Source organism: Bactrocera neohumeralis, chromosome 2, assembly GCF_024586455.1.
Source record: "Bactrocera neohumeralis isolate Rockhampton chromosome 2, APGP_CSIRO_Bneo_wtdbg2-racon-allhic-juicebox.fasta_v2, whole genome shotgun sequence".
Classification (NCBI taxonomy): domain Eukaryota; kingdom Metazoa; phylum Arthropoda; class Insecta; order Diptera; family Tephritidae; genus Bactrocera; species Bactrocera neohumeralis.
The window spans coordinates 50,492,769-50,504,985 of record NC_065919.1 but is presented as its reverse complement, the minus strand read 5'-3'; the positions used below and the strand labels follow the sequence as shown (position 1 = coordinate 50,504,985).

At 35.4% G+C, this 12,217-nt stretch overlaps 1 protein-coding gene across 8 annotated transcripts in view; it reads left to right on the top strand.

Annotated features, from left to right (window-relative positions):
• The first annotated feature begins 7,612 nt into the window (after positions 1-7,612).
• The window catches only part of LOC126750930 (shootin-1-like), a 56,321-nt gene continuing 51,716 nt past the window's right edge, over positions 7,613-12,217 (top strand). For 7 of the 8 annotated variants that reach the window (XM_050460756.1, XM_050460759.1, XM_050460758.1 and 4 more), the window contains exons 1-2: positions 7,613-7,719; positions 8,506-9,093. The gene's annotated coding sequence lies outside the window, so the exon portion shown is untranslated. Of the gene's footprint in view, positions 7,757-8,505; positions 9,094-12,217 lie in introns of all 8 variants that reach the window. The other variant, XM_050460752.1, reaches the window with a different exon arrangement.

The window sequence follows — 12,217 nt, the reverse complement described above, 5'->3', positions numbered from 1 at the left end:
AGCAACCCAAAATAACAACAAAAAATTTGTTTTGCGTATTTTTTGGAACAATTTGTGTAAAGTGCGACTTATTAAGTGTATAAACAAACAAAATGCTCTTGAAAAGCTGTCTCAAAGCAACAAATGCTAGAAGAAACTTTCGGAAATCCTTGAAAATGAAATTAATTTCTATATTAACGTGTTTACCTCTAAATAAAATTGTGTTTATATAAAGAATTATCGTTTTAGTTGAACTGAAAGTCGTCATAGTCTTTAATGTGACAATAAAGAATATTAAATTAAAACGTGGTGAGCGTTGATATCGTTTTAGTATTTAAATGAAAAAATGTCATCAGATACGATATATTAAAAACAAGAAAAAATGTTGCCTTCGGGCACACGCAGCTACAATACCCTTCACAGGCGCATTTTTTATGGCATAAAAGGGTATAAAAGGATCTTTATATTGATTTTGAACGATCGGTTTTTATGACAGCTATATGCTATAGCAGTTCATTCTGAACAATATGTTCAGGTATTGTAGCACCGGACTTTTCTTCCGGTCAAGAACTGTCAACTCGGCAGAATTCTGCCGCTAAAACAACTAAAAAAACAAGAAACAAGTAAGGAAGAGCTAAGTTCGGGTGTCACCGAACATTTTATACTCTCGCATGATAAAGTGATAATCGAGATTTCATTATCCGTCATTTACATATTTTTCAAATACCGTATTTGTGTAAAGTTTTATTCCGCTATCGTCATTGGTTCCTAATGTACATATTATACAGAGAAGGCATCAGATGGAATTCAAAATAGCGTTATATTGGAAGAAGGCGTGGTTGTGAGCCGATTTCACCCATATTTCGTACATGTCATTAGGGTGTTAAGAAAATATTATATACCGAATTTCATTGAAATCGGTAGAGTAGTTCCTGAGATATGGTTTTTGGTCCATAAGTGGGTGACGCCACGCCCATTTTCAATTTTTAAAAAAAGCCTGGGTACAGCTTCCTTCTGCCATTTCTTCCGTAAGATTTTGTGTTTCTGACGTTTTTTGTTAGTCGGTTAACGCACTTTTAGTGATTTTCAACATAACCTTTGTATGGGAGGTGGGCGTGGCCGATTTCTTTCATTTTTAAACTGTATATGGATATGCCTGAAGAAAACGACTCTGTAGAGTTTGGTTGACATAGCCATAGTAGTTTCCGAGATATGTACAAAAAACTTAGTAGGGGGAGGAGCCACTTTTCCAAAAAAATTACGTCCAAATATGCCCCTCCTTAATGCGATCCTTTGTGTCAAATTTCACTTTAATATCTTTATTTATGGCTTAGTTATGACACTTTATAGGTTTTCAGTTTTCGCCATTTTGTGGGCGTATAGTTGGCCGATTTTGCCCATCTTCGAACTTAACCTTCATATGGAGCCAAGAAATACGTGTACAAAGTTTCATCATGATATCTCAATTTTTACTCAAGTTACAGCTTGCACGGACAGACGGACGGACGGACAGACAGACATCCGGATTTCAACTCTTCTCGTCACCCTGATCACTTTGGTATATATAACCCTATATCTGACTCTTTTAGTTTTAGGACTTACAAACAACCGTTATGTGAACAAAACTATAATAATCTCCTTAGCAACTTTGTTGCGAGAGTATAAAATAACGTTAGTTTCGGCTGCACCGAAGCTAATATACCCTTCACATGTGCATTTCTTTTAGTAACTATGTGTTTAAGTAAATCTAAATACGTAACCGGCCAGCGGTTTTCATCCAAAGGAAAACATTTTACTAGTTCTTTTTAGCCAGGTTGTTTGCTAGAAACATTAAGGTTATTTAATAAAGAATATATCGTCAAATGAGATAGTTTCCATGCAAGCATTTGAATCCGATTGTTCGGTTTTTATGGATGCTATATGCTATAGTGAGCCGATCTGAACAATTTCTTCCGATATTACATTATTTCTATGAACAATAACTCATACCAAATTTCGTGAAGATATATCGACAAATGAGAAAGTTTCCCATGCAAGCATTTGATTTCGATAATTCAGTTTGTATGGAAGCCATATGCTATTGTAATACGACCTGAACAATTTTTTCGAAGATTACATTGTTGTCTTAAAAAATAATCTTTACCAAATTTTGTGAGTATATCTTGTCAAATGCAAAAGTTTTCCATATCAGCACTAGATTCCGATCGTTCAGTTTGTATGGTAGCTATATGCTATAGTAAGCCGATCTGAACACTTTCTTCGGAGATTACATCGTTGCCCTAAAAATTGATCTGTGCCAACTTTTGTGAAGATACATTGTCCAATGTGAAAGTTTTCCATACAAGAACTTGATTCCGATCGTTCAGTTTATATGGCAGCTATATGTTATAGTGTCCGATATCGGCAGTTCCGACAAATGAGCAGCTTCTTGAAGAGAAAATGACGTTTACGAAATTTCAAAAGGATATCTTAAAAACTGAGGGCCTAGTTCGTATATATACAGGGAGACAAACAGACAGACAGACGAATATGGCTAAATCGACTCAGCTCAAGATCCTGATCATTTCTATATATACTTTATAGTGTCTCCGACGCTTCCTTCTGGGTGTTACGAACTTCGTGACAAACTTAATATACCCTGTTCAGGGTATAAAAACAACAGGTTAAATCGTCAAAATATCAGCCCTTGGCCAGATAAAATTTTGGATATCTATTCCGAAATTCGAGAAAATAGATTAAAAAAAAAAATTCCTTACAAGTAATTGAATTGGAGCGTTCAGTTTGTTTCAGATATTATAACGGATAATTGAAGTAGAGGTACTTTTTCGAACAGTCTTTTTTTGACAGATCACGCATGAGTCGTGTCAAGTTGTCATGTTAGTTTTGTTTGGTATTGTTTGGCATTTCAGCATGGAAAGACTTACGTCTGACAAACGTTTAAAAATCGTTCAACTTCATTAGGAAAATTCACGTTCTGTAAAGAATGTGTTTCGGGCGCTTCGCTCAACTTATAGTCAACACAATTGGCCTACCGAGCGGACTATTCGCAGCACCATCACCTATCTTCAGACCCAACATTCATTTGGATAATATTCGACCGAGTAGACCAGGTCCAGCACGCAGTTAAGAAAATATAGCAGCCGTAGCTGAGAGTGTACACGAAGACCGTGGAGAGTCGATTCGGTGCCGTTCGCAGCAACTCGGACTGATGTATGGAACGACTTGGCGCATTTTACGTCGAGATCTTAAATTGAAAGCGTACAAAATACAGCTTGTGCAAGAACTGAAGCCAATCGATATCGCATCGCTCTATAGGCTCTTGAAAATTTCCAAGAAGATTTGACGTTTTTGTGACAAATTTTGTTCAGCGATGAGGCCCATTTCTAGCTCAATGGGTATGTAAACGAGCAAAATTGCCACATTTGGGAGGAAGAGCAACTTGAAGAGATTCCATTTCAGCCAGAAAAAAACAACGGTTTGGTGTGGTTTGTGGCTCAGTGGAATCATCGGTCCATATTTTTTCAAAAATTATGCCGCTGAAAAAGTAACCGCCATGACAACCGACTATTTGATGCCTGAAATTGAAGCTCGTGATCTCGGCGATATTTGGCCTTAACAAGACGACGCCACCTCCCACACATCACAACAATCAATGGATTTGTTGAGAGAATCCTTCGGTGAGCAGATAATTTCATGTATTGGGCCAGTCGATTGATACTCGTATCACACCTTTAGACTTTTTACTGCGGGGATATGTAAAGTCTAAAGTCCATGAGGATAATCCCGCTTCGTTTCAGGCTTTGGAGCAAAACAACGCGCGAGTTATTCGCCAGTTGCCAGTCAAAATGCTCGAACGAGTCATCGAAAATTGGACTCAACGGATGAACCATCTGAGACGTAGCCGCGTCCAACATTTGAAAAAGATAATCTTCAAAAAATAAATGCCAAAGAATGCTCTTTCGAATGATGTAAGGAACCTCGCAATGGATCACTCTTTAGCTAAACAAGTTTTCATACAAGAATTTGATTTTGATCGTTCTGTTTGTACGGCATGCTATATATGCTATGGTGGATCGATATCGGTGGTTCGGACATATGAGCAGCTTCTTGGAGAGAAGAGAACGTGTGGTAAATTTCAGAACGATATCTCATAAACTAAGGGACTAGTAGTTCTCGTATATGCAGACAGACCGACATGGCTAAATTAACTCACCCCGTCGTGATTTCGTGATTTGACAACACCATGGTTACAATCTGGCAACACACAACTTTATCGAAAAGATTGACATTTTTGATAGTATATATATACATATGTATATATATATTAATTGTTGATGAAAAGCAATTTGTTGTTTAGTTCGTTATTTAATTTTGGTGAAAGTTTTAATGAAATAAAATTTAAGATTAAATATCATTTGATAATAAAATTTTGGAAACATGCACCATTCCAATTCAATCTAACCGTTAATTATACCAGGAATAAAAACGTAATGTATGTTTAAGTTGAAAATCATTCACTGTGCTTTAATGGGCGCGGTTTTAGATTTAAAAATTTCCTTACTTGAAGATTTATAATACTTTCAAATGACGATTTTAATGTTGTCCCCGAAATGTCAGGATTCTTATCCTATAATGTTGTCTAAGATGTCCCCTGGATAGATAGATAGAAATAAAATGAGCATGTGTCATAAGGTCTATTGTACCGTTACCTCTGTCTCAACGAATCACATAGGCCCAGCGCACTGATAAATTCCATTATCCTGCTGGGAGCTATTGAGGCGATCCCTATGCGGATGGAGCAGACGTTCCATTGACTGACCATGAAGAAGTTCGAATAGCAATTACGCGTCTGAAGAACAGCAAAGCGGCGGGGCCAATGGTTTGCATCAGCTTCTTTGTGACCATATTCTACAAAGAAGCTGATGCAGGCTCCTTATCAAACATGCCCGACGATTGAAATTTAAGTTTTCTCTACCCAATGAACAAAAAGAGTGGCCTCACAATCTGTGCCAACTACCGTGGGATAAACCTTCTCAACATCGAGTATAAGGTTCTACCGAGCGTTTTGTGTGAAAGATTAAAGCCCACCATCAACAAACTGACCTGTGAGAAGAGAATCGACACACATCACCGTTTCGTCGCTTTCAAAGCTGCTTTTGACAGCACGAAAAGGAGCTGCCTTATTGCCGCGATGTCTGAATTGTGTATCCCCGCAAAATTAATACGGCTGTGTAAACTGACGTTGAGCAACACCAAAAGCTCAGGATCGGGAAGGACCTCTCCGAGCCCTTCCATACCAAACGTGGTTTCAGACAAGGCGACTCCCTTTCGTGCGACTTTTTCACTCTACTGCCGGAGAGGATAATTCGAGCAGCAGAACTAAACCGAGAAGGTACAATATTTTATACAGCTGTACAGCTGGCGTATGCTGATGATATTGATGTCAATGGCCTTAACAATCGCGCCGTTAGTTCTGCTTTCTTCAGAATGAATAAGAAAGCAAAGCAAATGGGTCTGGCAGTGAACGAGAGTAAGATGAAACATCTCCTGTCATCAAACAAACAGTCGTCGCACTCGCGACCGGGCTCCCAGTTGACAGTCATAACTTTGAAGTCGTAAATAATTTTGTCTATCTTGTAACCAGCATTAACACCAACAACAACGTCAGCCTTAAAATTAAACGCAGAATAACTCTTTCCAACAGGTAGGCAATTGAAAAGTAAAGCCCTCTCTCGACGAACAAAAACAAAACTCTATAAGTCACTCATTATTCCTGTCCTGCTATATGGTGCAGAAGCATGGACGACAACAACATATGATGAGTCGACGTTGCGAGTGTTCGAGAGAAAAATTCTGCATAAGACTTATGGTCCTTTGCGTATTGGCAACGACGAATATCGCACTCGATGGAACTATGAGTTGTACGAGTTATACGACGACATTGATATAGTGCAGCGAATTACGCTGGCCAGGTCATGTCGTCCGAATGGATGAAAACACTCCACCTATGAGAGTGTTCGACACAGTACCCGCCGGGGGAAGCAAAGAAAAAGGAAGACCTCTACTCCGTTGGAAATACCAGATGGAGAAGGACCTTGGAATCTCTTGGAATCTCCAGTAAGCGGTATTTACGCCAATAAAGAATAAGAAGTTAATTTTGGCAATTTATCGTTGTTTCTATTTCGTTTTGTTCTCGTAGCCGACGTTTCGTTCTGGAATAAAAGTAAGATTGAAATGTCTCTCATACCCTAGTGCTGGAACATTCGAAATACAGTATTAAGGTACATTGTTTAGATAATAGTTATCTTTAGTTCTTTAATTTTTTGGAATTCTTTGAAGGAAGAGTTGATTTTTTGGCGAAAAAATTTACCAATTTTTTATTGTAAAAAAAATTAAAATAATTCTCAAACGCATATTCGTAAATTATCAACAGAAAAAGTATTCGAAATTTCAGAACAAGCGGTGCAGCAGTTTTGAAGATATGAAAGGCACTGACTTAGGACACGTGAGATGTAGGGAAAACGCTTTGGAATCTGATCGAAACCGTTAAAAGTAAGGTATAAAAATACTCGTAACTTCGTCGATTTTACACCATATTTTTGAAGCAGCAAAAAGTAATTTATTAAAAAAAGTAGCACCTCTTTTTTCCGTGCTGTCAACAGCTGACAATCTTTGATATTACTTTCCGCAATAAAACAGGTAAGACCCATATATTTTGCTTGAGGTTCTGAATACCCATATTTCACGAATTTCCCAATTCACTTGCCTAAATTTCAAGTTTAATCCCTAAAACTTTCTTGCTTACCAACAAAATAATGCAAAGTACTTACAATATGAAGATTTCTGTCTTCTGGCTCAAACTTATTATGTTTAAAACCGGTACGACTTAGACCACAACCGGAATCACCACGCCTCTGAATTTTCAACGAGAAACGCTTGCACTTTCATATCTAATAATAAATCGGCAACGGAAAAGAATTATTGCACTATTCAGTCAAAATTGTCAAAAATTGTGATATTTTGGCGCAATATTTGACATTTATTGTTTTATACACCATAGTTGTGTGAATTTAGTTATCCCAAGAACGTAAAAGCATTATCGTACGATAACTTCGATGGTGAAATAGTTTTTAATTCTTCTTACATACCACACTATACATTCCAATTCTCCATGAACCGTTTAGTGTCACTTCGATGTGACAGCACCATCTGTAGACCATTTAGCCAAGACACCAACCGCAAATTTCTTTTCATATGCTTTTTCTTCCACATTTAGATAACGACAACTGTTGTGGAACTACGGCTACACTCCACAGCAGTGTTGCTATTGCCATAAGCAAACCCCACTGATAAGAGGAGTGTGTTATCATAATTTTAAAAGCTTCTATAATAAATAAATAAAAATTGATTTTCCTTAAATATTTCAGAGTAAAGCAGAATAAATGAACAAATATGCAAAGCTTTTAATTAAAACTAATACATATTTAATGAACGCAAATACATCAACATAACTCGTATGGGTCAATATCGATAGCTTCCAATTTTTTTTTACCCTCTCCTGTGCTTTTATTCTGGCAACACTAGTCGATGGGATTCACTGTTATTTTTGCATTACACTTTGGTTTTTCTTCCATTCCACGTCGCTTCGTTGCGTGCGCGTTGATGTGATTTTTCGTGTTATGTGAAAAAAGCATAAAATACCTTAAATTTTACAAATTTATTTGTAAAATCTATACAAAAGTAAGAAAACTTAATCGGGAGTCGCTGTGTTTTCATAGTGTGTGCAAATTTGGCAAAATATTGTTCGAAATGAAAATTTTCTGTGTGGCTACGTGAAAGGAGTGCTTGTGGAGCATTTAGTTTAAGAAGAAGAAGGAGGAAATGGGGCGCGGGCATTAATAAGTTTTACGAGTATTGGCTGTAACCGAAGCGACTAACCGTAGCTGAGTTTCGCTTCAGAAATTTTTGCTAACATGTTTGTTTCGTTTTAAATATCAAATTTGAAAACTTTTCATTTTCCTTTTTTTGGGGAAAAATAGTTTACATCAAAAATCACAAGACAACTTAAAAATTTTGCATTTTTTTGCCGTTTCTTCCTTCTTCCGCTTTGTTTCGTTTAGTTCAGTTTAGCTTTTGGGTTGTTTTTTTATTGTTCTCGATTACATTCTCCTCGTTCGAATTGTTTTTCGTGGGTGTTTTTGTCGATTCTTTATTTTGTGCAATATAGCGTTTTGTGTGTTTTGAGTTTACATTTCGCGGCTTGTGCGTGCAATTTGTGCCGCCTTCATCGCCGTTGATGTCTGAGCAGCAGCACAGTCTTCGCCGGTCCGTGTCGTTGATACTTGCACTTTTTTTTTTTGCGAATTTACGTTTTGAACAACTTTCGCTTTGTTGCTTTTTTTGTGTCATTCACATTCGTTCGTAGTGTACTCATTGTGTTAACGGAAGGAATTTACCTGGAATTTGTGTGCAAATTGTTTTTGCTGTATAGCTATTTGAAATGAATTAAATATTTGTTTTTTGCAGTTCAAAAGAAATCAAAACAGAATAGAAAAACACAAATAGGAACAGAAAAATCGTGACCGTTACTTTTGCGAAATTGTCGCAAAGGCGACAAAAAAATTTGTCGTCCAAACTTGCTCATCAATAAAACATTTTATTGTAACATAAAAAGGCAAAAAAAAGTAATAAACATAATAAAACCAAACCAAAATTTTTTACATAGAAATATTTGTAAAAAATAAAGGAAGAAAGAAAGTTTAGAATAGTGAAAAACTTGCAAAATAAATTTGCAATACACTTGTGACAAACGATCAATTAAAAAAAAAAAACATTCAAATAAACATAAGCGAATTAAAAATACAAATATTAGAATAAAAATCATTTGCTTCTAAACACGTATTCGCGAAAAATTAAAGGACTTTACATACCTAAAAGTGAAAAGGCACCTTTGTAGCCGTGAAGTGAAAAGGTATATTTGGCAGTTGACTGCCAAACATAGCCTATTAACGCAGGTATTCTTGAAGGCTACCCAAGCAACTACCTGTCTTAAGATTTAACTACGAATTGTACCAAATATTAATCATAAAAGACGCAGCAACAACAAAGGAAGCGGTAAGTCGGCAAACATGATTAACTAGCATACATGTACTAATGTTATAGTTTTTGTTATTTAGTGTGTATGTATTATAAAAGTAAATATTCCTAAAAACTCTTAACTCCTTTCTCCCAGTTGCCAAAGATTTGGAAATATTAGTTCGTGAATAAATTTGAATTTATGTAGATCCTTTAATGTCACATAAATGGCGTACAAGCATATTCGCTGATACTTACATTTAGTAAATAAAATATATCATTTAAATTTGTTTGTTGCTAGAGTTTTGTTTAGTATTTTGCCAACTACCTCACGTATGTAGGTTTGTTGTTGCCTTTTTTGTATTTATAAATAACACATTCCTGAATTGATCAATCGAAATTGCATGCGTGTGCATGTGTGTTCGTACAAACATAATCTGACCATCCTGTCAATGAAGGAATTCTTACATCTGGTAGGTCGTTTAGTTGTTTGCCTACCTGTATATTCGCTATTATTCTTGTTATTGATTTTAAACATTTGCCACTACTATCCTCTTGCCTATTCCCTTTTATCGAAGTCATTTTGTTTTGACTTTTGAATTTGTCAAAATAAAAAAATTATGAACACTTGTCACTTCACAAAGCAGTGGGAATGGGTTTTTATTATGAACAACTTATTATTGTGAGATTTTTAATATAAAAATATTTCCATGGTTGTAAATATGATATGAATTCAGAAGATATAGGTTTTTGTGTTTTAAAAGCGGTTATAACTGAGTAAAAAATAAAATGGCCCGTGCTCAGTGTCAAACACCAAGCTCAATCGCATTTCTAGCATTATTAATCCTTACTTACAATCTGTGTGTACATTCATATGTAAGTATGGTAAGCGTGTCTACGTCTAGCATATGCCTCGTAATATAGCTATTAGTAACCTGTCTTCCGGGTGCCACGTTCCCAAAACACGTTACCTTGTGCCACATTATTTCCCTGCTATCAGTTATGCCTGGAATGCAGTTTGTTTTGTTTGCTGCACGCAAAATAAATTGACAAGAAAGCATAAAAATTTAGCGCATAAAATTAAGTAGGCCAAAAATTGGAAACACCCCGTAGTTTGCTCACTATATTTACACAAAATAAATGTGAAAGAATACTATACACTCCTTCATCGTTTTATTTGCCTTTTGTACTTAAGCGAACAAAGAAACACAGTAAAATGTTGAATGACTAATTGTAATAATGAATGGTGATGAGACGATTTATACATATGCATGTATGTGCGTATGTTTGTAAGTGGCCACTCAACTCTGCCTTTGCGAAGCAAGCGCAAGTGTTCTTTAAACGCTATATTGATGTATGTTTGTACATATGTTTATATTAATAATACAATATTTTTGTTATGTGCCGAAAATGGCACAACGGCCACCCACACGCATTGGCTTCAAGGTGATGTTAATGATTTCAAACGTACTTCTTTAGTTATATTAGTCTTTCGATTGACATTATAAATGCGCTAAAATCAGTTTTAATGCTTGTAAAAGTTTATCAACGCTAATGGGAAACGCACGCTCAAATGTTTTGCTTATACCGACTTTATTGAACCAATGGATTGGTCAGCAAAAACACCTGTTGTATGTCAACAAACACCGAAGTGACAGCATATAATCTATTACAAACAATATATTGCATAAAACATATCTATGTTCGTACATATTAACAATGAAGAAGCAAATTCATAAAAGTTTAAGTTTTTGCTTTGTTTTGCTATTTTATTTCATGCGGTGATAAGCATTTGGAAGAGTTCATGTGCCCGGTATCAATTACTGAATTATCTAACGACGTTACACTACTCAAATGCTATTATAAGTGTGTATGACATCATTATTTAAGATTTTCACACAAATAGTTTCAACAATTGAATTTACTGTATACATTTTGTATATACATACATATGTATGTATGTATATGCATGCAAGTACCAGGGGAACAGAATATTTAAGAGTTTGAGTAAATTTTTAAGTGAATATTTAAAGAACTATTGGTTATAAAATCGAATGGCGTCAGTGATTTAGGAGACTTCTTTTAAATATTGTTTACAAGATACTTCTGGCAGGGCATGGTGTTATGTATACTATGTTCAAGAGCCTCTGAATGTTTTAATGAGTTGGTTGATTCGACAGTTTCTTCAGTCACCTGCAAGGACCTGGGCAAATCAAGTATTGTCTATTTTTTGGCCGCCTGGTCCGCAATAATAATTTTCCTGAGAAAAAACTTTAATGGGCCCAATAAACAACAAATGCCAAATGCATATATTATCTTAATATTTAAACCTTTAACAAGGCACGAAGCTTGTATAACATAAATATATACATACATATGTATGTGATCAGCGTAACGAATTCAGTCTCAGTTTTTGTTCTCCCAGTCCTCCCAGAAAGCGGGTCACTTGTCGAAACCGATACCGGTCCACTATAAGATATAACTGCCATACAAACTGAGCGATAAGAATCAAATTCTTGAATGGAAAACTTTTTTATATGACAAGTATCTTTAAGAAATTTATTGTGGATTATTACCAAGACGCTACAATATCCCAACAAATATTTTAAATCAACCACTTTAGCAAATTGCTGCCATATCAAAATCGAGTTGTGTGGGGAATACTTTTTTATTTGACAAGATAACTTCACATTTTTTTTTTGTTTTTGTATTATTTCTCTTATAATCACCTTCCTTAAAATATCATTTTGTATTATGTACAATGTACATGTTTGTGTCAGCGCATGTAGGTATCCCTCGCCATCCTTGTGTATCTATTTTAAATGCATTTGACTTTGCTGTGTGTTCTTTCCTTATACAATAATATAATATTTGTAATTAAGCTTTGTTTGGCGCATGTATTTACTTTGTAATTAACTTTTTTAAATACAAATTGCGAATTTTTCCAAGCAAAGTGCATCTATTGGAACTGTTCTTTATTCAACAAATAGAAAACAACGAATAGTCCAATTACTTTAGTATTATTTAGTACACTTTAGAAATTGAAAAATGTAAAATTATTCCAAAAATAACAATAATAACACAAAATGAAATTTTTATATTTTTATTCAATATTAATTATTTTTTTATTTAGTTTTTTCTTATACTTACATTACAATGCGAA